General features: G+C 50.4%; 1 protein-coding gene and 1 long non-coding RNA gene across 2 annotated transcripts in view; both read right to left on the reverse strand.

Moving 5' to 3' along the window:
• The window catches only part of COL23A1 (collagen type XXIII alpha 1 chain), a 161,421-nt gene that overhangs the window by 112,280 nt on the left and 26,573 nt on the right, over window positions 1–22,568 (reverse strand). The gene's annotated exons all lie outside the window — the stretch shown is intronic.
• The window catches only part of LOC311444250, a 43,301-nt gene that overhangs the window by 11,417 nt on the left and 9,316 nt on the right, over window positions 1–22,568 (reverse strand). The window lies entirely within an intron of this gene.

Below are 22,568 nucleotides of genomic sequence, written 5' to 3' on the forward strand. Positions count from 1 at the left end.
CACGAGGCATCCCGGCTAGCTCAGCCCCTAGAGGGGGTTCTTTAACTACTGCAGACATCATACAGTGTTTTACTTTTTCCCCCCACAAGCACAAAGCGTGGCAGAAGTCATCCCATGTGCACACCCCTCGCAATGGTGCTGTCCCCAGGGCTGAACGGCAAGGCTGGGAAAAATGGGACTTGGATGCAACGGGGCACTGAGCAACTGGGACACGTTTTAACAACACACTTAAACTGTGCTGAGGACAGGAGGCATTACAAACAGGTTACCTGTTCTGTCATTTCCCTGCCCTAGATTTTTTTTGTTTTGTTTTGTTTTTCCTTTAAGCCTTCTCTTCGGGAAGGGGCACGCAGAGTGCATTTCCTCAGCATGGCAGCAGCACCGAAGGCAGGATGCCCCCCGTGCATCCCTGCAGCCAGTGGTGACCCTGAACAATGGAGCAAAACGGCCTGGGCCACGAGATTAAACTTAACGAGTCCCTTCGGGAGCCACAATTTCTGACTTCACACACAGCAGAAAGCACCGACCTCCAGCTGGAGACGGACAGTCACCACCGAGGGCTATAAAGAGCTTCCTTTGCACAGAGCAGTCGTGCACAAATTATCGCTATGCAGGCTACACAGAACTGTAAGGCAATTTGGCCTTTTAATTCCCAAATTCATAAGAGAACAGGAAATGCCCCCAAACTTCCAAATTCATCCTGATTTAGGAAGAGACGGGAATCTGAGTTGAAGAGAAGGAAAAGCAGTTTGCCATCACCGGCAGGGAGCTCACGGCCAGGACAGAACCGTTTGTGCTGCTCAGAAAGCCCAAAGGTTACGTTCAACAGGCAAAACCAGAGCAAAGCTCCAACCTGCTTGAGATTTCGGCCTTTTTCCTTTATTTAAGGCCTCCTAACAACTCCCAGCATTAAGGTTCAAATTTTTTCTCCTCCTTTTTGCAGCAACACATTAGTGATTCAAGTTTTTAAGACCAGCTCAGGGGGTCACCCCAGCCGTGCCCAGCTCGTGGGCTGGCAGCAGGTTGTGCAGTGACAGGAACAAGGCACGTCGCCTCCTGATGCTGTCGACTCCAGAAGAGGCACTTCTGCTTCCGACTCTGTGGGACTTCACCTTGTCTAATCCTCCCCAAACTGACCTCGTGTTTTTACTCTGTCCGAAAGGGCTAATCCCAAAATCAATTACAACAAGGAAGAGTTCACAAATCCAGAGCTGATAACGCCGAGGGAAACCTTTCCCAGGCACGTGGCTTGGCTGACTTTTACTGTTTGCTGTCTTTTGCCTGCACCACTCAAACACCCAGACAAATCCATGCCCTTCAACTGCTGCATGATGACAACCACCCCTACTACACGCATAATTTCTGTGCTGAGGACAGTCTGCCTCCTCGTAGAGTATTGAGCACAGGCTACAGGCAAGGTTGGGTTATTAGTGGTGAATTTGTTGCTTCTGAAGTCCAAGACAGGGATTCTTCTCAGACTAGAGCAAAGCAGTTATGGAGATAGAAAAACGCAGTGGGTCCAGTTGGTTCCCTTGCCCCCGGAGTGTCCGTGGGCAAATCCAGCCCTTCCCAATTGTGTTGCACTGGGAAGTGAACTCAAATTGGTGGTCCCCAGCTCAGAGGCACTCACTGAGCTGCAGCCCCACCAAAAATGAAAGTGAGACCCCAGGGAGCTCGGCGCTCTGCCCAGGCTCACACCACTGATGCTCCCATCTAGGAGCTGAGCTCCCCAAATGGCCACATGAGTCCCAGGCCACCCTTCTGGGAGGAGCGGTTCTTTGCATGATAGCAAGGGCCTGAAGATGCTCATGTCTTTGATCTCTTCCCCTCACCACCATAGTAGATAATCATGATTTTTAGCATTTTTCAAGAAGTTTGCTCACTTTCAATGCCAACACGCCAATGCCTGAAGAAAAGCAAGCAGAAACCTAGAGGCACAGGGCTGCCGGCGGCCAGCAAGACCAAGAAAAGCCTCTGAAGGCTGCTGCAGTGGAGAACTTCAACAAAGAGAAAAAAACAACGACAAAAAGTAAATTAATTCACTAGTAGCTACTTACAAAGGTTCAGAGAACTACAGGCAAGTAAAACAACTCCACCTGAACTCAGCTCTTAATGACAGAAATTCCTCTAGAGAAAGCTTTGTGCGGGGCGGAGAAGAAAGCGCCCGGTGTCACTGAACCTCGGCAGCTTTTCAGCAGTCAGAAAACACCTCATTAACAGTTAATGTCTACATAATGGTGGTACTTTACCACCACCTGATTTTTTAAGTTTACTTCCCCAGCCTGGTCAGTAGACACTGAAGCTTCCACCACTGCTGCCCTCACAACCTGCCCATCAGCGTCCCCACCTCCCAGTAAAGCTCAAGGCCATTTAAATCCTCCCAGTCCTCAATTAACAGTCACTTACGTCTGACTTGAGGCCGAAGCTTATCATTCATGATCAGATATATTTCAAATAACCCAAAAACATCTTGTATTACAAAAGCAGGCAACACAGATGCAGCTTATCTGTCAATAACCCAGTAAAAGCCTTCCCCCTCTGAGTGTCATTTCTCCAAGGGCAGATCAAGCTCTCATCAAGGCAAGCCAAGTCAAGTTTATTTAGTGCTTTTTCTCATTTTAAACCCTCTACCTTTGCTGCACTTCTCCCACAGGCACGGTGACACTGCTGGCACTGCCAGGCTGTTTTGGTCCCTGCAGTTTCTCAACTTTTTGCTCATGAAATTGCTGCTGAGCGCAGGACATGCAGCGCCCCGGTTCGGGACGAGCTGCTTCCCCAGCACATCCTCTGGGTAGAGGAGCAGACAGATTAAAGAAGAAAACAAGCAAATTTAAACCCCTGTACCCCTGGCATAGGTTAAACTTAAACAAGTGGCCAAAGATGCTCTCGGGTACATCATGTTCAGCACCAAACTCTGGTAGTTATTCTTGTCCACGCAGGATGTGTGCGTGGGGAAGGGAGGAGTGAAGCAGAGCTTGGACACCCGGTGTAAAACACCAGCACTTGAGCTCAGTCCCCCAAAGCCCAGGTATGCTGCTCTCACTGCCTCCACGCTCAAAAATCAGCCAAGCAGCTTCTGCACAGCCACACAAGGAAGAAGCCTGCCCACGTTAGCTCTTGCGCTCAATCCGCCAGGCTCCAGCGGTCTGAGCTTGCCAGATAAGCTCCGAGCAAGAATGCGAAGCCTGGGTGCTGCCCCGAACCCACAGCCGAGATCTCTGCTGCTTGCCCACCGCAGCCCGTGATGGATGACTTGCCTCTGCTCGGAGCCTCACAGGGCAGATTAGATACCTTTCTAAAACGAGAGGTTTTAATCTGGTTTCTGGGAGCAATCCTGCAGTCAGGGTATCAAACGCAGACTCCCTGACCCTAATAACTCTTCCTGGCCTTCAAGTCTAATCTGCAATCTGGGGGTGTCAGGCAACTGCTACCCGGAGCTGAGATTACAAACCGTGTCGCTCCTACGCGGTCACAGAAACCTACACGAAATCTCACAAGGCTTATCTCAAAGGAAATAAAGATAAATATAAAAAGTTTAATAACTACTGACTTGCTGATCTGCAGATGGCCACCGTAAACTGCTGCGCGTCAAGAGCCTTTTCCCTCCCAAAATCCAGCCAGACCTCTACTCTGAAGAGACAAATTGCAGTTAACACCTCTTGGGACAAGCACAAGAACACTTCCCTGAGATTCAATTCATCACAATACCCAAATTTGCCCAAATAGTCACTTGAAACTAAGCGTGCTGCCCCCACCTCCACGTCAGGTGTCCCACTGTGCACCCAGATGCCAGAGGCAGCTTCCAAGGCATTGCCAGCTCCCAGAGCACCTGCTGGGAGGCAGGGACTCCCTGCACCCAAAAAACTCTGGGCAACGCACACTTCCCCTCCCCAGACACCCCAAAGACACCTTGAAGGTGACACCACGTATTCAGAGATCAGATATTAATGCAAAGCCAGCGCCAACTGCAGAAACTCCCCCAGCTGGTTAGAGATCTTCTGCTTTGTGGGCTGAGCCCCCTCGTCCAAAGACTCACTTGAAATGAAAGCCTGAAGTGCAGACTGACGCTGTGATGCCAACTGCTGTCGTAACAGCGCTGTGAGCTGGATGACATCACAAAGTAAAAGCTTCACTTTGAGTTAACATCTCATTAAAGTATCTTGAACTGTTCAGTCTTCATTAAAAGAGCCAATACTTCTCATTACGCGCGTCTCCAAATTACTTCTTTCCTCCCTGTAATTTACCGTCTTTGCAGACCTTCTGAGCGTTTCATCCCGTCCCAAAGCTCAGACACCGCCTGTACCCAGAGCTTTCCTGGAGGAACACAGCAGGGTGGGCTTGCAGCATCCCCACCTCCACCCCCAGCGGCCCTGACCCGTTACCAGCAGCGTCCTTCGCACCGGGGCTGCTGCTCCCCTTGTCCAGGGGATCCTGTTGTTCACAGCCAGGGAGCTCTGGGGCTCAGCATTGTGACCAGAGGAGCCAGATCTGCTGGAGCAGGACATACCCAGCAGGACAGGGCATGGGCACAGGCAGCTACACCCCTCCATCAAGGGGCTGAAGCAGATTAAAAGCCCTCCTTGGGGCTTGCTGCTGAGATGAGACAGCGTGCCCTCAAGTGTGCCGAAACCCCTGCTGAGGTCAGCAGAGCTCCAGGGCTCAGCACCTTTGGGAGAGGGAAAAGCCACCAAAACCTTATGTATTTTAAAGCAGCCCTCACACACGTCACATACACCGTGCTCAGAGCAAAGCCCGTCCTCCGCTGAGCGCAGCCACCTCGCCTAGAGACCACGAGCATTTAAGAGCAGTCCTTGGGAGAGGGCCCTTTGATCTGGTTCCCAGTTATTTATTGAGATTCACCCCAGAGAGCAGTAAAACGTATGAAGGAGTGGGAGAAGGCAGACTGCAGGCTTTACCGAGTTGCACAAAAGTGGAGAAAGCCACGTGCACTGATACGACAATTTGTGCCAGCCCCATTCAAATAGTCAGCTGCTTCTGAGCGTGGGGAGTCCGAGGTCCATGCAGACAGCTGGACACCTCCACGTCCTTCACAGCCCCCTCCACTCACCTCCAGCCCAAATTTAAATGCAAAGGGAAGACACGGAGATGCACTGTGCCTAAGCCCAAGTTACTTGAACACCCTGCTCTGCATTCGCGAGACCAGAGACCCAGCAGGTTATTACCTCTTCGTTTACACTCAGCCCTAATCTAACATGTCATGGAAATGCACAGGAGGGAAAACGAAACCAAGAAACCTCCCAGCCCTTTCCTTACCCCCGAACTACCAGACCATCTGCAGTTTCAAAGCACTTCTAGCAAGCGTAGCTCAACATCTGCACCCCATTAAGATCTAATTTGAAACAATTGCCATTCCCTATCTCTTGTTTTTCCTGGGCAGAGCAGCTTTGATGTCTCCCAGTTGACAAAAATACATACAGAATCGGCATTAAAGAACATCGGCTGGAAGGTAGGAATTCCTTCACATGAAGCCCAGGTATCGGTGCTGGGCAAACACAAACCAGAGCCCGAGCGCTCGCCTCTCCCCCGGCACAACAACTGCTTGGGGCCTGCGGCCACCACGGTGCTGAGTGACCACAGCCTGCCCCAGGGGCACCGGCTCCTCCAGACTGGATCTGAGAGGGGAGGACCCCCATAATCCCTGGGACGGGGCCCTGAGAACCTGACCAGGTAGAAAACAAAGGGGTGAAAAAAGATTTTAACTCTTGTGTCCATAGCACAGACCCAGCAGGCTCAGTTCCCTGCACGGGAGCAGGTCAGCTCTGGCTCCTGAGCTGGGAAACATCTCAGAGCATAAAACCAAATGTTTTTCTATTAAAGACTTCAGGTAAGCAGCCCCCTGGGAGGGTGCAAAAGCTGTTGATCAGCACGAGGAGAGTCTCAACACTCCAACAAGGTGGTGCCATACTGGTCTGCAAGGTTTTGCAGCAACTACAAGTTTAATTTGATAAGAGCAAGTAATGGCAAACCAAAATACAAGTCCAGGAGATTCATCCCTAACAAATACAACCCCTCTCTTCCTTCCTTTAATCCCTCATACCTCAACTTCAGCACGCTGGTGACAACCCACCATCTTTTCTGGAAGTAAGCTTTGCATTAAGCTGCTCACTGACATTTTAAAGGAAGGGCAACCGAGTGAAAATGAATTAAATTCGAGTTCAATGCAGTAGACGCCTGGTATTTTTTAATCAGCAGGACAATAGCTTTCCACTTCTTTAACCTGCAAGAGAACAGGAACGTTATGAAAAAGCCATCCATCAGCTCGCAAATAGCCCGTGTAGCAGAGAAGCCGACATTCTCCCCATGTGTTTAATCCCACTCTGTGACTCATGCGCTTATTTTTATCCTTATAATGAAATTATTATTACTGGAAAACTTCTTTGCTAAGTCGTCTCTGTAGGTGCCACACATGAGTTGAAAGCACATGAAGTCAAAGAGGGCCTTTGGTTTCGGAGCTCGTCAGCTGGTGACCAAATGGCACCGGCGCTCCAAGCGCAGGCTGCAGGAGGCAGAGAGCTGCTCGCCTGCACAGCTCTGCCCGAACACAGCCTTGCTCAGATAAGCCAGAGGGAGCTGGAAGTATTTGGCGTGTGGGAAGTGTGTGATTTGCTTTCACTAAAATATAAATGAGACAGAGGGATCTTCATATAACCGAGGAGGAAAACAACGAAACCAAAAGCCAGGAGAGCTCCCACAGCTCTGAAGACCCAGAAGGGGGCTGTGAGGCACCCCCAGCCCTCTCCAGCCAGGACCAAGGGTGCTAGCACAGCACCACGCCTCATGTCCGCAGGGCACGGCCCCATTTGTGTCTGTTCCCATCCCACAGCCCTCCAGCCCCACCTGCCCTGGCAGAACCAGCAGGTCCCACCCGCTCCGGAGCCCCAGCACCAAAAACCAAAGCAACCTCTGATTCGGCAGGCAAATCAGCGAGGACAGGAGAAGGCCCTGCCCTAGCAGGACAGGGAGGGGGACACGCAGGGGCCCAACACGGTCCCCCCAGCCGTGCAGAGCAGCCCCCACAGCCTCAGCACGCACAGCATCCTTCAAGGGCTGTGGAGCTGAGGGCAGCGGGACACGTCCCGCGCTTGCCCCAGCTGGGGCTGGCGGAGACCCAACAATTTAAAGAGCAGAGGAAAAGCAACTCCAGGAGATAAGCTTGACAAGTAATTGGGACATCGGCCACCAATTCGGCAGGCAGGGGACCAGGTCACAAGCAGATGCGACTTGCCAGGATTTTGCTAGCATCCTGTCGCCCTCGCTGCGCGCGGAGGCCCGCTTCCCAGAACCGCAGCCTAATGTACACAAACCCGAGGAGAAAAACCCCCGAGTGACAGCACTTTGGGCTAAACCCATCCCAATCTGATTAATCAAGTCTTAAATTGCACATTGTGCTGGCAAACACGCTTTCCCGAGCCGTAGGTTATAAATATTTACAATTTCCACTGCAACAATGCGGACAGAAACTGCACACAGCTCATCAGGAGCGGAGCCGAGCGCCAGGCGCAAGAGCCGGGACTCGCGGTAGTTTCAGGCTTCTCCTCGTGGATGTTTCAACACATCGTGTAGCCTTTTGCTGCCGTCGCAGGGTTTAATCCAGCGGGGGCTTTGCTGCTCCTCCCAGCTCCAGCCCCATCCCACCCCGTGCTGGCCCTTGGCCGGCAGCGCTGCGGGGTGAACCAGGACAGAGACAGAACGGAGATATTGGGGGAAAAAATGGGGAAAACAGGGTTGGGTTGAGTCCCTGAAAGCTTGTGCCAGCAACAGGGAGCAGATGGTACAGGGACAAAAGCCATCAGAGGATGGAAGAAGCTCTTCTGGTGGCAGAACGAGTGGGTTTGGTTCACATTGCCCCAGAAAAATGCCTGTTAGGGAGAGGTCTCGTTGCGTGCAAATGGATCGAACTGCAGGAATTACAAAAGCTGCCCTCTCCCTGCCATGGGACATGGAGAGGAATCAGCATGAGGATCGCCCTGGTGCTGAGCACGCTGCCAGAGACAGGAGGGCAGCACGCTGCGTGGTGGCAGCCAGCTGAGGACGGATCTGCTGGAGCAAAGCTCCAGGTTGGGTCATTCCCCGCCGCCTCCACACGCACCGCGGCGCAGCTGCACACATGCGTCCGCGTGTGTAAACACATCTGCAGGAAAATAAATAGACTGAGCTCGGGTCTGGCAGACAGCTCCGAGCTGGTCTTCTTGGAAGTCTTGCACACCACGATGCGAGCAGGATGCTCCACGCAGCCCTTCCTCTCCAGCCCCAGAGCGCAGAAGCCTCGGTGAAGCCTCTGAGCAGCGGTTTTGGGCTGCAGAAGCGAGGATGTGCCCCGTTTTACAACCACCTGCAGCCAGCCCGAGCCTTGTGCCACCAGGGCTGTGCTGGCACAAGGCTGTATTTGTCTCTGCTCCATCCCCAGCCCAAGGAAGCGTTAAGTGAAGGCCCTACGTAGGTGCTCTGCCCACTGCCAAGCTCCGCGGTGATGCGTCCTCCTCCAGAGCTTATCAGAGCACTGCGAGCTTCCCGGAAAGCCCGAGTGTTTCAGCGTGGGATTTCAGAGCGAGACCTTTCCAGCTTAAACAAATGCAGCTGACAAATGACCGGGCTGACTTCTGAAATCCCCCTGTCCACTCCACGAGGCAACGCAGCCCAGCAGTACCTCAATTACAAGCGCTACAACTGCAACCCGAAAAAGCACAGCGAAAAAAGGGACTGACAGCCTCTTGGGGCAGCCCAGCTGCTCACCACCAAGCAGACAGAAAAAACAAGTCCAACACCCTCCTTTCAGGTGCTGCCACCAGCCTGCATAAACCTGAGGCCACATCCCCGGCATACGCGGATGCTCACAGAGCCCCCCCAGGGGGAAAGGGGCAGGGAGCACCCGCTGAGCTGCAGCTCTCTGAGCCAGGACAGGCAGGAATCATCTACATGCAAGGTCCATTACAAAGGGCGATATTTCATCTTTTTATAGGAATACTTAAAGACTCTTCAGTTAAAGTAATACTTCACTTCCACTTCTGACAGAAGAGAGAAACGCTGGAACAACTTTCCCTGCAAGACTGGTAGCCTCGTGCTTGTCCCAGCCCGCTAACACAGAGCGCTTTCTGGTTTCTGAGTGCTCCACCTCTAATGGTTCTCGTTATATTTTAGCCAAAGCCAACGTGCATGGTGTTGTCAGGAAAATATCAAACACAAGAGGCTTTCACCACAGAAACCAGGCAGCGCCAAGCCAAGGTTTTATCGGGAGCGTGCTCCCGAGATCCTGAAAGCACAGACATTTTCCTGATGTTTCTGAACCCTTTGTACTTCAAGGCCCAAAGCAAAAGCCTCTTCAGAAATGTCTTAAGTTACGCCCTTTGGGAACATCGTGTGCCACTGGGTTTATCCGTCTTTAATTTGTTGGGTGATTCGCTCCAAATCATCGGGTCTGCTCGCAGCTGTCCCGAGCCACGCAGCCAGGCCCTGGGGACACCAAGCACCGTGCGAGGGCAGCAGCAACAGGGCCACAGCTACCTCGTGTCACCCACCTACACGCGGATAAAAATAATAGTAATGAAAACAGCCTGGACATCTCCGCAGCCAGCTGCCTTGTTCTCAGGAGATGCCAGCAGTGAGCATCATCTTCCTCCGAGGAGAGCTGACCTTTCGGCTCGCTGCTGACTCAGACACGAGCTGTAAACAACTGCGATTTGTTCTTCCCCCGTAGCCAGTTGTTCTTCTCTCCCCATCTCAGGCCGCTGACAAAGTTCAGTGCCCCGCTCGCACGCTAACCTGTTTTTCTCTCGGCATCCCGAAAGATTTGAGTTCCTCTTGCTGTGGTGTTGATGGGTTTGTTTGAATGAGCTTCCCAACACACTGCACACACTCACTTTGTTGTTCGTGGCACACAAATCTTTGCCTGAAAACACATTGCTACGGCAGCGGTTGTATCCTTCTCAGAACACCACGCTGCAGAGATGGAGCAACTTTGAAACCCGTGCTCTTTTTCGCTATAACCTCTAAAAGGAATAAAAAGTAGCCCTCACTGCATAGCCACCACTCCGTAATATTTCTTCTCTTCAACAATTTCCCCGCTACACCCCCACGTCACCTAGGAAATCTGCTCATCCCCAACACCTTTTCTGACAACTGGATGACGAGTCAGGGGAATTTCCAGCACCAGAAACAGCTGCTCCACTGGCTCCGTGGCTGTTTGCTAACCTGAATCCAGAAGCACTCCAGTTCTTTCCCGCAGTGTTACAGCTACGTTTCCAAAAAGCATCACGCCTTCCACGTGGAGCTTCTCAGGACGTGTTGCTGCACTGCTCTGGCAGAAGGGAAATGGCACCGGAGAGCTGCCCGGGCACGGAGTGCTCAGCACCCCCAGCACTGAGGTCACAAAGTCACCTCGGAGCCAGGACACTGAGCCAGCAGAGCTAAGGGCTGGGTGCCCGCGGCAGCATGGCCATGGGGTGGCTGTCAGAGCAGATCTGCAAGGCAGGACTGAGACTCTCCTGTGTTCAAAAGCACATCTGTCTTGCATGCATACTTAGGGTGATGAAGGGATACTGCCTCTCCCCCAAAACACAAAAACCTGCACAACGCTGTGCTGGTACCAACTGAACCAGCCCGCATCCATGAAATCCACCGGGCCCATGCTGCTCCCCCAAACACAGAAGCAGGACGTTCTCCCCAAGCCCAACACTAATCAACTCCACGGAGTTAATTTGTTATTAAAAAGCCCCGATCAGGACTGTCAGGGCTCTTGATGTCGTGGTCTTTCAATGCCTGCCTGTAGGTTTTACCCATGTTATCTTTTCCGGCAGAGCCACTCTGCGATTATCCAGGAGAGGCTCTCAGCCCAGGGTGGGTTTGGCATCTGCCGTTTTCTTTTACAAACCTGAGCTGTCACGAGGCAGTAATTAGGCTGCCTCGCTAACAATGAACTTGAGGTATCATCATCAAGCTGACAGAGCTGGCCAGGTAGAGCCCTGTCGGGGACCCTCTTAGGGACTTGCACTCTTCTGGCCACCCAAAGCGGTTTTACACCTCCAACCCTGAGCAACCAGGCAGGGGAGAGAAGGTACAGAGCTGGCTTGGAGCGTGCTTGCAGCCGAATTAGAAAACTGGCACATTTTAACATCAAAAGCACTAGTGCAGAAAACCAGCAGCAGCAGCTAGTGTCTACGTCAGAGCACGCACCACAGCTGTGATTAACAAATTGAATGGTGCAAGCCTGAGCTGCTTTTTTTTTTTTTTTTAAATATAAATTAGCTTGATTAAAAGCAGAAGGAAGCAATGACTAATCCTCAAAATAGAAGAAAACATCAGGTCAAAGCGACACTGTCAGAGCTAAGCTGTTGAGGGACATGGTGATTTTAACCCAGCAGCACTTGTGCTTGTCAAGTCGTAAAACACCATTGCAGATGAGGACAAAACATTGTCCACGAGTTCCAAAGCCTTGCTGCCTTGCACTGTTACAGCTTCATCTCCCCACCAAGAGCAGAGATGGCTTTACGAGAAGAAAAATCCAGTGAAACAAGAGCTCACGAGAGCTCTAGACAAGCTGCCTGTGAGGATGCAGGTCGTGACACCCCTGCCCAGGTCACGCATCTCGAGGTGGGTGACAACGCTCCGGAATGCCGAGCACTCGGATACAGAAGTGTCGAAGCAGCTCTTCGATCAGTGTTGGTCTGCGCAGAGTTTGGACAGTAATCTCCTATTTTAGAGTCATCCTTGCTTGTTTATGGACTTGAGACTGGGTTAATGCATTGATTGACTTCTACAAGACAGAAACCAAAACCATCGAGCGCTACGTGGAGCCCAGAAATGGCAGCTATGGAAAGCGACAGTCAAAGCCAGGACTCACACTGCGACCACTGGCACAGGGCTGGTGAGAGGCGAGAAACCCACAGCTGCTGTCACCTTCCCCAGGGAAGCCTTTTCTGGCACATAAGCAGTGCTCTCAATGCCCCAGGCACTCTCTCCTGTCCCAAAACGAGCCCTGAGGCCAGCTGGGTGGCCACAGGCTCAGCACCATCTGCAGAGGCAGAGCCACACCACCAGTGGGGCACCCACCTTCTGCTGCACCTCTCCAGCCCCAGCCAAAGAACTGGCTTCATTAAAACTGCCTCTGATTAAGCTTATACCAGCTTTATCCTCAGGTTACCGATTTAAAGCAGGAGGCTAAAATGCCTCATAAAACCTCCATGAAGCCCGCAAGCAGCTATAGAAAGCAATTACCCCGCAGTTTATTTTAACTTGCTCACTGAAAATATTTAAGCAGGAATTTCACGCCGAGATAAGCCACTGGGTAAGGCGAGAGGTTACGGTACAGATATGGGGCACTGTGTGTGTGCGGGCATAGGTTACAGCAGGGAGCATTAGGACTGGATGGCATTTCCAACTTAATCCCATTCTTCGGCTGCAAACAGCTTTATTAAACCAAGCCTGCCAAGGCCCGAAGTTTTCCACGCATCAGCTGAGCCGGAAGGCAGTTTTTCTTGTAAAACTTCGAGCAATGCAGGGTCAGAGTTAAAAGCAGGGGGAAATAAAACACAACCCAGGTTTTAGAGAACCCGTCGGCTGAAGGGGAATATCCCATGGGAAAATTTATTCAATTATTTTTACTTAAACAGCAGAGTATTGCTGAACACGTGGCCATCGGCATTCCGAACTGGGAGAGGGGAAACCGCCGGGCAATGAGGGACGATCCCCTCCTCAGGGCCTGAATCTGAGGGCTAAACCCTGACATCCCAAAATCAGATGGGTCAGAATGTCAAAAGAACTCACCCCCAGCTCATATCTTGAAATATGGGGAAAGAAAAAGGGTTTTCTTTTTCTTTTTTTTTTTTTTTTAAGCTAATTGAAGCCTATTGCATCAAGTATGAACAAAGTTCAATTCTTCCTGGAAAAAAAAAAAAGGAAGGCTGTATCACTGCAAAGTCAACACATCATTTAGGAAAGAAACTAATGTTCCGAGATAAAATTTTGAGGGGAATTAAGAGCAGTTATCTTCCTAATTAATAATTTGCAATTTCCTTTCAAAAATGGCAAGCGGGAACCTGCCTCTCCCCTTCCCCCTCTGACCGGCCCCTTCAGAGCAACTGTGAGAAAAATGTGATGGGAAAGAGTTTCAGAACAGCAGAGCGATGCTTTCGCATGCACTTCTCTTGAGTTATTCCTCTGCTCCCAACATCACAATGCAATTTCCTCTCCAAGGTATTCTTTATCACTGGAGATTAAAGGCACATTTTGCGGCTGTTTGATTTGGCCCGTGCTCAGATAAACAAGTAAACTGCAGGAACGCAGAAGTCAACAATCAAGATCGCTCGGGTTGACGGCAACGAGATAAAAAGCAGCAGGTCAGGGTCTGGTTTGCTTCATTTTCTTACACATCCTCTTGCCCTGCTACAGACGGGGCTCGGGGAAGAGCTAGCGCTGCTCTGCAAGCAGCCTACCTTCCTTCACGGAAAAGTTCCTTGTGGAAGTCATTCAGAGCCAAGTCAGCGTTCAACAGCGCCTTCTTTTCTAGCTCATTCGTTGCTGGAAAGAGAAGAGGAGGCAGCTTTCCCACCCAGAAGTGCAGGTGATGACTTCTCCGCCTTCTTCACTTGCTCTAAAGCAAAGGCACAACCACACGCTTGCTGTGCTTCTGCCCCACAAGGACAGGAATTGCAGGGGGTAAAGCTTAGGGGAGCCAGGGAATAGGTGATTATTTGTGTTTCTACAGGACTGCATATTTATTAAGCAATCACAACTGGTTTTTATTTAAAGCTCCACGTACTTCTAAAGGCAAGCCCCACTCGTGCATGCAGCAGTGGCTCTGGAGCTGGAGCAAGCCACGCCGTGCTGCCCCGAGCTCAGCCCAGCAGCACTTCTCCTGCACCAGATAAATTCCCTCCCTTCCACCCCAGAAGGGCTGAGGTGACACAGATTGCTTCAGCCCAGTGATTTACCACAAAACCGAGCCACTACGAGCTCAAAGCTTTGTAAATTTGATCAGCTCTGGAGAATTACACTTCCTGAAACTCCAAAGACACATTGTGGCACGTTGCCCGTTCCTGGAAAAGTTTGCCAAAAAGGTATTTTAGGGCCATTTCCTAAATTAACTCATTCATAGTTTTATTGTTTCTCTTGCAGTGCCCTTCCCCCCCCCCCCCCTTTTTTTTTTAATTAACCACTGGAGAAAGGGAGCCAGCAAACAGCTTAATTTCATGCTAAAAAGTAATTAAAAAAATGAAGTCATTATTGCAAGGAGAAGCTGAACCATACATTTGTGATATCCTGCACTGAAGCTTTCCTGATGGTTAAAGGGAGGAAGACATCCAGTTCAGCAGAGCTGAGGAAATGTACAACATTGCTCATAAAAAGCACAGATTCAAGCTGGGCACAAAACCATCATAAATTTGTACTCACCCTCGCAGTTTAACTGAGGTAGGAATGAGTGCGGGAGGGGAAGGGAAGGGAGAGGAGTTTTTAACAGATGAGAAACAAAACTGCTTCAGGAGACTTTCCCCAGACAGAACATTAACTGTCCTGGAACAGCGTTCCCCGACCAGAGAACACCAGGGTTTGAGAAATTACATTATTTTCTTGTAAAACTGCGCTGGGCAGGACACTTCTGCATTTCTGGGAAGTCTGAAGAGCTTTTTTTTTTTTTTTTTTTCCTCTTCCTAACCGCTAAGCTTTGCTTTGCCCCTACCCTTCATCTTCGCCCCAAGTTGAGGGTAGATTATTCCAGATTTTTCCCCCCCAGATCCCAGCAGCACCACCCAGCACGGTACCGATCCGCCTCAGCTGCCCCTGGCCCCAGCTCCCAGCCAAGCACACCCAAGATTCTTCTTAATTCTCTGTGGTCTTATTCAGAGCCTGTTGCCTGGTGAAAGCATAGCACAAGCAGAAGACGAGGACTTCATGAAAGAAGCAAAACTTACTAAGAACAAGAGATCTTGTTTTTATCATTGGGATATTTGCGTGGAAGACCAAGCCACTGCACGGCCCAGGTCCTGCAGCCTGCAGGCACCGCTGAGAGATGCAACCCACCAGGGAGGGGTTAGTGTCAAAATACATCCAAGAACACCCCAAAGCAACTCCTTTGAGCAAATTCCCAGGGCCAGAGACCCGGGGACACGTGCCCTGCTGCTTTTCCACCTGGAGAGCAAGAGAAAGGAGGAGGAAGCAGGACCGGCCAGAGGAGAGCCAGGACACTCACAGAAGCCACTGCAATTCATGCAGCCATGCCCATGGAGGTGAAAGAAGGCGAGTGCACAACTGCAGGCACTGCTGGAGAACAAACTGCTGGTGCTAAAGGATGAGAATCAAAGCAGAAAGCAATTAAGAGAAAAAGTAAATGCAGGAGCACAAGCATGTGTGTTAAGTCACTCCCTAAAGAGCTTGCACAGCACCTCGACCTCCAGTTGGGGCTCGGTGGGTGACTGGCTTTCGGCACCTCCTGGAGCCGCACAGCACACAGCCCCACAGCCCTCACCCGCGAGCACCCGGTCCCCACTACATCAGAACATGCATTAGTTTGGTGAAAGAACACATTTAATTTCACAAGTTTTTTTTTTTTTTTTTTTAAATCACTTCTTTTGAAACCAGAACATAATAAAGCGAACAAGAAATGCACGAGCAGCATGATGCTCATTTATTCCTTATACAGCCCAGAAGGAATGCAATTTAAAATGTGAACTTTGGCAATCCATCACACGGTCTCTCAAACTTCAGCATTTTCAAAGAGGAAGCTGAAACGAGCAAGATGTTTGACACTGGGGAATGCCTCCCACAAGCAGCCGCACCACGCTCAGCCCCTCGCGGCTGCAGCTCCGCCGACTCGGAGACTGGCGGGGGGAGCACGTGAAATACTATGTACATCATCACACCTCAAAAGTGTGTATAATCACATGGAAAAGGTGATTTAATTAAAATATTCATGGAGTGCAGGTGGCAGCTGTTTAAAGCTGTGATTTACCTACATCTCCACAGGACTTGCACAGGAGTTACCACGAGCACTAACGTGCAGTGCAACTCTGCTGGGTAACACTGAAGGTTTGGGCTAAATATCTGAACAGACAGCTTATTTCCGAACCTGATTTGTTTATGCAGCCATCTGATGGTGAGAAATAAACCTCTCACATCAGAGGCCTTCGTCCAGATCAACGCTGGCCGTCCTGGGCGAGGGGCCCTGTGCTGGGAGCATCCCATTTGGGCTCCTGGGGCCGGACAAGGCACAAACCATCCCTCAGAGCTGTCAGAGTTCCCAGCAGCACAGGAACGGGGCTTTTCCTTCGGATACCCTGCAGTAAGCAGCAAGCCCATTCACCACTCACAATTAAAATTAATAGGCACCCTTGCCCTCCCTTATCTGCACAGCACTCATTCCCTAAGGCTCGCCGTGCCGTGGTGCCAGCTCTGCCCCGGGGCCTCCCGGAGCACAGCACAACCCACCGGATCCGCGAGCACGCACGCCAAACATTTTTTGGAGGCAGATACACGCCTCTATCTGCTCTCATTAAGCAATTTCCTGTGGTATCTACTGAGCGGCTACAGCCTGCCCAACAGTCGTACCCCTCCCAACCCTCATGTTTTTCAGGACATGTATAAATATATTTATTCTAACTGGGTATGCAGGGTACTGACAGTACCCAGCGAGCTGGGAAGCCTGGCCAAGAAAGCCCAGCACAACTGTCAGTCTTCTGTCGGCCCCATGGTAGCATAAAACCACGTTACCTTCATCTGTCCACCCAGGAAAACAAGTTATTTAAGAAGAATTTATTGACTTTTCTAGTAGCCTGCTAGAAAACAATACGAATTAGCCTCAGACCTATGTCAAGCAAGACCTCTTGTTCCTCCTAGGACTTGCCATGTGTCCTGTTCCCAGCTAGGCTGCCAAGGCTCCTGCAAGTCTCCAGCCCAACTGGCTCCACATCTCCTCCCTCGCTTCTCCGTGGATCCACGGACACAGCTACACCCTCGCTTGCCTGCCGTGGGTGGTAATGTTGGGCTACAAATCACCTTCTGGGAAGAGAAAAGCCGTTTCCAGCCTTCACATTGCAAATGCTTCTGATGTTTTGGTTTCTCGTTTCGGGTTCTGAATTATTTCCTCCCCCTCCTAGGGCTTAGGCACTTGTTTCTAATAAGGACTAAATTTCTCATGCAGCTAAACCAAACAGCTGGTGGGTAATTAAATATTGCAATACTGTGATAAGCTTCCAAGCGTGCATCGATACTTTCTTTTTTAAAAAGTTCAACGTGAACAAATTATAAACAAAAGGAAAAATAAAAATCCCAAGCTAGGAACAAGTTGGGTTGAATTAAATTTAAGTCAGCCTTGACTGAGCTGGTGACAATTTCTGCAGGGGACTGAACTCGGATACCTCGTGAAAGCAGTGAAGTTGGAGCAGGGCTTGCAAGCTCCAAAGCAGGCTGCCTTTCATCACCATGAATGATTATTTTCTCTCCTTTCTCTTTTGCTTCCAGAAGCAGTACAGAGGACACCCTTCAGATAAGAGCTTATTTTTGTACCTTGAAAGAAAATAGCAAAAGCATTTTCTCCGCTTTAAGCAGCCTTAAAGACGCGATTTGAAGTGCTCTGGAAGCATTTATATAATTGAATTATAATTTGCTTCATTTGTGCTTGTGGTCTCTGTGCACTGTCCAGTGCACAAATCAGGCATTTTGTACAACTCAATTACAAATATACTCAGGAACCTTTTAATCTCATATTAGGTTTCATAATTGATTCCGGCTGTCAGCATCAAGTCTCGGCATTCAGCAAGTCCTCCCAAATCATGTGCAGAGTCTATCAGATGTTCACAGGCAAAAAAAAAAAAAAAAAAAAAGGTACAATTAACTGTAATGTATAGGCTAAGCCAGATTTTCGGGACCAGATCTCAATTACAGAAGCGGCCAAAACCGTGAGCACCAGGGTGGTGACATTCGGTGGCGCGGCAGCAATTTACACCCGTGACTCCTTCCCAAATACTTGTAAGTTCTGGGTTTTCCTCGGAAAAAATAATATATACACACTGCTGAGCTATAGGCAAAATGTAGTGTAATCAGTGCCTGGAAACACATCCCTTCGGACCAGAAAACAGGGCTTGTATTTTTAGAAACTGGAAGAAGTCCACAGTAGTACATCTGTTAAACAAACTCCTCAAACTCCTTCCTAAAGTAATGGAAAATGTCATGGTCTCCTGATAGAGTAGTGGAGGCAACAAGCTCCTTTAAAAACTAAAACCAGGTGTTACCACTTCGGGTTTCAGCAAGAATAAACCCCAAGCTCACCAGTTTACAGGGGCTTCCCAGGGACTGGCCATTTCTCCTGTCCCTTGTCCCACTCAGGCGGGACAGCAGAGCCCGCTCCCCTTCGAAGCCATCATAGCACCCGAAGTTGGAAGGGACCCACGAGGATCATCACATCCAGCTCCCAGCTACGCAGAGGACCACCCGAAAACCAAACCCTACATCTGAGAGCATTGCGCAAACGCTCCTTGAACCACAAGAGGCTCCGGGTCACGGCCGCTTCCCTGGGGAGCCCTCCCAAAGAGCCCTTCCCCGGTGGTACCTAGCCCAACCCACCCACCTTTGGCTGAGCCATCGGGGAGCTCAAAGCAAAGACACGGCTCAAACACTGTGCGTGAGCAGCTGTGCGTGGAAAAGATGTTTCAGAGCTCTCCAGTCTGGTAGATAGAGCTGGAAAATGAAGCAGGACTTACTCTATACCGCATACTTACTCTGTACTTAGTGTAAGTCCTGCCTCGTTTTGCAGCTATCTTGGGTTGATCAAAATGTTTTTATGCATCTGAAGTTGTTTCAGCAACCACAAGCATTGCCAGCACTTTGCGTTACCCAGCTTTTCCTTGAAATTTGCTGATGTTTTGGCTTCGCAGAAATCTCATTCTGACATCCTAGTCTGATGTCTGTACACGACAGAGCACCCTAGGTTCATACAGAAACCCAGAACCAGCCCAGCAGCAGCACAAATTACAGGACTGTTTTGCTGTTCTCCAGGCAGGTATTAGATGCAGCGGAGCAGATCCAGCTGTGCTTGCACATGAATCCACACATCTGGGAGGGGTCGCACTGCATTTACCCATCTCTTTTCACAACCCACGGCAGCCAGCAACAAGCCCTGCCAGCTCCCTCCACAGGTTCTCAATGGGACACAAACCGAGTTACAGATCTTCAGCCACGTCCCATCCCATCTGCCAACGTGCTCCAGCCTCAGCACCAGCTCCTGGCTCCTCACGAGCTGAGTACCTTGAGGGAACAGGCAAAGCTGTCTCACCTGGTCTCTTGCAAACCACTTCTAGATAGAGGATCTCACAACACACAGCGGTTACCGTCACGCACTGCCCCACACGAGGTACTCAAGGCACGACTTCTGGGGCAAGCAGGCAGAGACCGGCACAGAAAAACAGGCAGATACAGCAAAAAAATTTGGAGAACAGACTTGTACACAGCACTTGGGACCCACTTCAAAGCCCAAGTTTAGGGAAACAACTGGTACTTAGCTCCCATTTGCTTTGTTGTCATGGTTTATGCGTGCAGTTCCACCAGGCAGGGTTTGTTTTTTCCCTAAAAGCTCTTTTAAACATAAGCCAGTGGGAAGGAAACCTCCGAGCAGTTACCTGAAGTGAACCGCCGGAGTCACGGCTGGTATCAGGCAGTGCCTCCCCTGCCTGCTGCGGTGGGACCAGAGGGAAAAAAAAAAAAACCTTTCCACCTTCCAGCCCATGTGCTGTGTGTTTAAGCAAGCTATCTGTGTTTTCAACACACGATATTCATAATCAGACCACATCAAAAAGTCGTAAATGCTCCTGCAGCCTAAACACACTCAAACAATGCCTTTCACGAGGGAATTACAGCGCCGTGGCTTATCACAACGTAAGGAACAGTAGCTCCGAGGGCCTGGAGAGCTGCGGCAGTTCCTGATATGCAGGAGGGGGACAACTCCGTCACCGCTCCGCTTCAGAAGCGGGGATGAAGAGCAGCTCTGTGAGCCACACCTGTGGGCCCTGACCCACGTTCAGCTGCATATAAAGAAAAAAAATCCAGCTTCCAGCCCCCCAGGGTCGCTCTGAAGTCTGGAAGCCCCATGAGGTCCTCCCCACAGGAAGGGAAAGCCCAGCGAACGATACATGAACCAGAAAAAAGAATAAAAATCCATTTACACCCCTCTTTGCCAAACCGACACCGTAGCATTAGGAGAAATAAAATCCTCCCCAGAGGATCTGGGATACATAATTTGTAAAAATTAAAGCGCCGTTCTCATACTGAAACTTAACCAGCCCCGAGTTTTAATATTTATGAAATGTTTGCAGCCCTCAGGACTCGCTAAGCGAGCACTGGGGTAACGCTATATGTTTGGACAGTGAGACACAGAAGGGAAATGCTGTGTTGAAAAAAATCACACGGGAAACACCAAGCACCAGGCAAGGCTCAGCACAAGGCTTTTACCCCAGCAGCACCTCCCCAGGAGGAAGCTGCCCCCGCAGCCGGCTTCTCCCGAGCTGCCATGGGCAATGGGCGGCTGCACCCCAGAGCCAGGGATGCCCCAGAGCCAAGGCAAGAGTAAAAGACACCAACGCCTTGGACCTTCATTAAATCACTTTTAGATTTATGTGTAATTAAACCACAGACCTGCAGGACCCAGGCCGCTCTCAGACAGCAGGAAGCCCAATGTAATGGCAAGGAAAGAAGATAAACCCCCATGGACAAGGCAGCAACTGGCAGAGAACAGCCCCAACGCGACTGCATCGTCTGCCTTCGCCTCTGACTGGCTCAAGGGTGATGACAACTGCGGGACCTTTTTCAATTATCATTTTAGATCACTTAGAAAAATCTATGTGCTGATGGAGAGACAGACACAGCGGGTTCCCCTGCACCAGAGGATCATTAATAAAGACTCTACAGGCAGAAGTCTTCGGGTCAAGACATAAAACATGTCAGAGCAGGGTGCTTAATAACCAAACGTGGCACAGAGCCTTGTCAGCCAGCTGCCTACAGCTACACAGAAAGAGAAAGCAGGCTTCAAGTGCTCGGCTTGTGGGATCAAGCACCCAGCACCAGAAAGCACACAGGTCTGCGAAGTTCAACCTTGGGTCCTGAGAAACGTCCCTGGTTCAGCACAGCCGATGCATTTCCCCACACCACCAAGCCGAGGGCTCTGTCCTAGCTCCCGGTGGCCGTTCCCTAATGATGCTATTTTCACCTTTGAGCCTTTAAAAAGGGACGCCTGTTTATTTCATCCGTTCCTAAGAAAGCTCTGCTTCAACAAACCCAAACTGCTGGAAAACGCCTGCATCCATTTCATACCATGTGAAGTGGATCTTGCGTCACGAGGCAGGAGTTTACTCAGTCACCCCAATTAGACACGGAGGCCACATTGCTGCGAGCACTCAGAGAAAAACGTGATTTGAGAAATACCTTTCTACAAGCTGTAAATATTTGTAAGCACTGGAGCATTTTGTGCATCTCCCAACTTCTACATTTCCCATTCAGAGCAGGAGAACTTCATTCACGGCTCGCAGCTTCCAGCAGCAGGGACACAGAGGGGCCACAACTGAAACACTCGCTGCATTTTCCTCTTGTTCCATGTGACATTTTTAGCCTGAAGCTTGGAGAGAAGTGAGTTTTTAGAGAAGGATTTTGATATCACAAGCATTAGGGGTGCTGAGGGAGAAGGCACACCAGCAGCAGGCGATGCCACGCAGCCGGCAGTGGACGGGCACCGAGTGCTGCAGCCTCCAAACCAGAGCCAGGTGGGTGCCGCGGTGCTCCTGAGCCAGCCCCAGAGAAGGGCCGGATCCTTCTCAGAGCACACTTGAGCTCGTTGCTCTGACACTAACACTGAGCTGAACCATACAGAGCTGGGCTGCCAAGCGAGGCGCCCATGCACGCAGCCAGGCGATTTCCTCACCACCTCCCGCAGCTGATGTTGAAAACAAGTTCACATCAACCACTTCGTTTTCTGAACTTGTTTGTGTGATGCAACAAAGTCAGGAGGAGTTACTGCTCCTAAAGCCTGCAGCATGCTCAAGCGTCTGTGTTTTTGGGTAGGTTCAGGGATATCCTTCCTGCAGCTGGGCTTTGAGCACACACCACTGTGTGTCAGTACGCAGCAGCCCAGCGTGCCAAGCTAAAACCAGGACGTTTGCAAAGGACTTCACAGCATTTCCTTTGGTTTTCCTGTCTCCCAGGTGAGCATTGCCAGGAGAGTGCCCCCCATGCACAGCGGGGCTGGCCCCATGCTCCCCAGCACTCCCACATCACCAGACTGAACAGCCGAGGAAAAATGCATCTGGCGAGCTTCTCCCTGAAAATACATCGTGCACAGGCACGGATTCGCTCAGCAAATTGGAACCAGTTGGTATCTTGTGAGTGTGCTTGGTGCTCACCATAAAAGTGGGTCACTCCAGAGGAAATGGTCCTCTGGGGATTTCATACGTGTTTTACAGCTGATCCAGATATTTTCCCGAGAGAAAAATATACCGATTGGGAAACATCTCCCCTGCTAAGGTTCCTAAAAGCTTTCTGTACACCAGGAGAGATAGGGATGGAAGAAAAAGGTTAAA

The sequence above is a fragment of the Aythya ferina genome (genome assembly GCF_964211825.1).
Source record: "Aythya ferina genome assembly, chromosome: 14".
In the NCBI taxonomy this organism is placed as follows: Eukaryota; Metazoa; Chordata; class Aves; order Anseriformes; family Anatidae; genus Aythya; species Aythya ferina.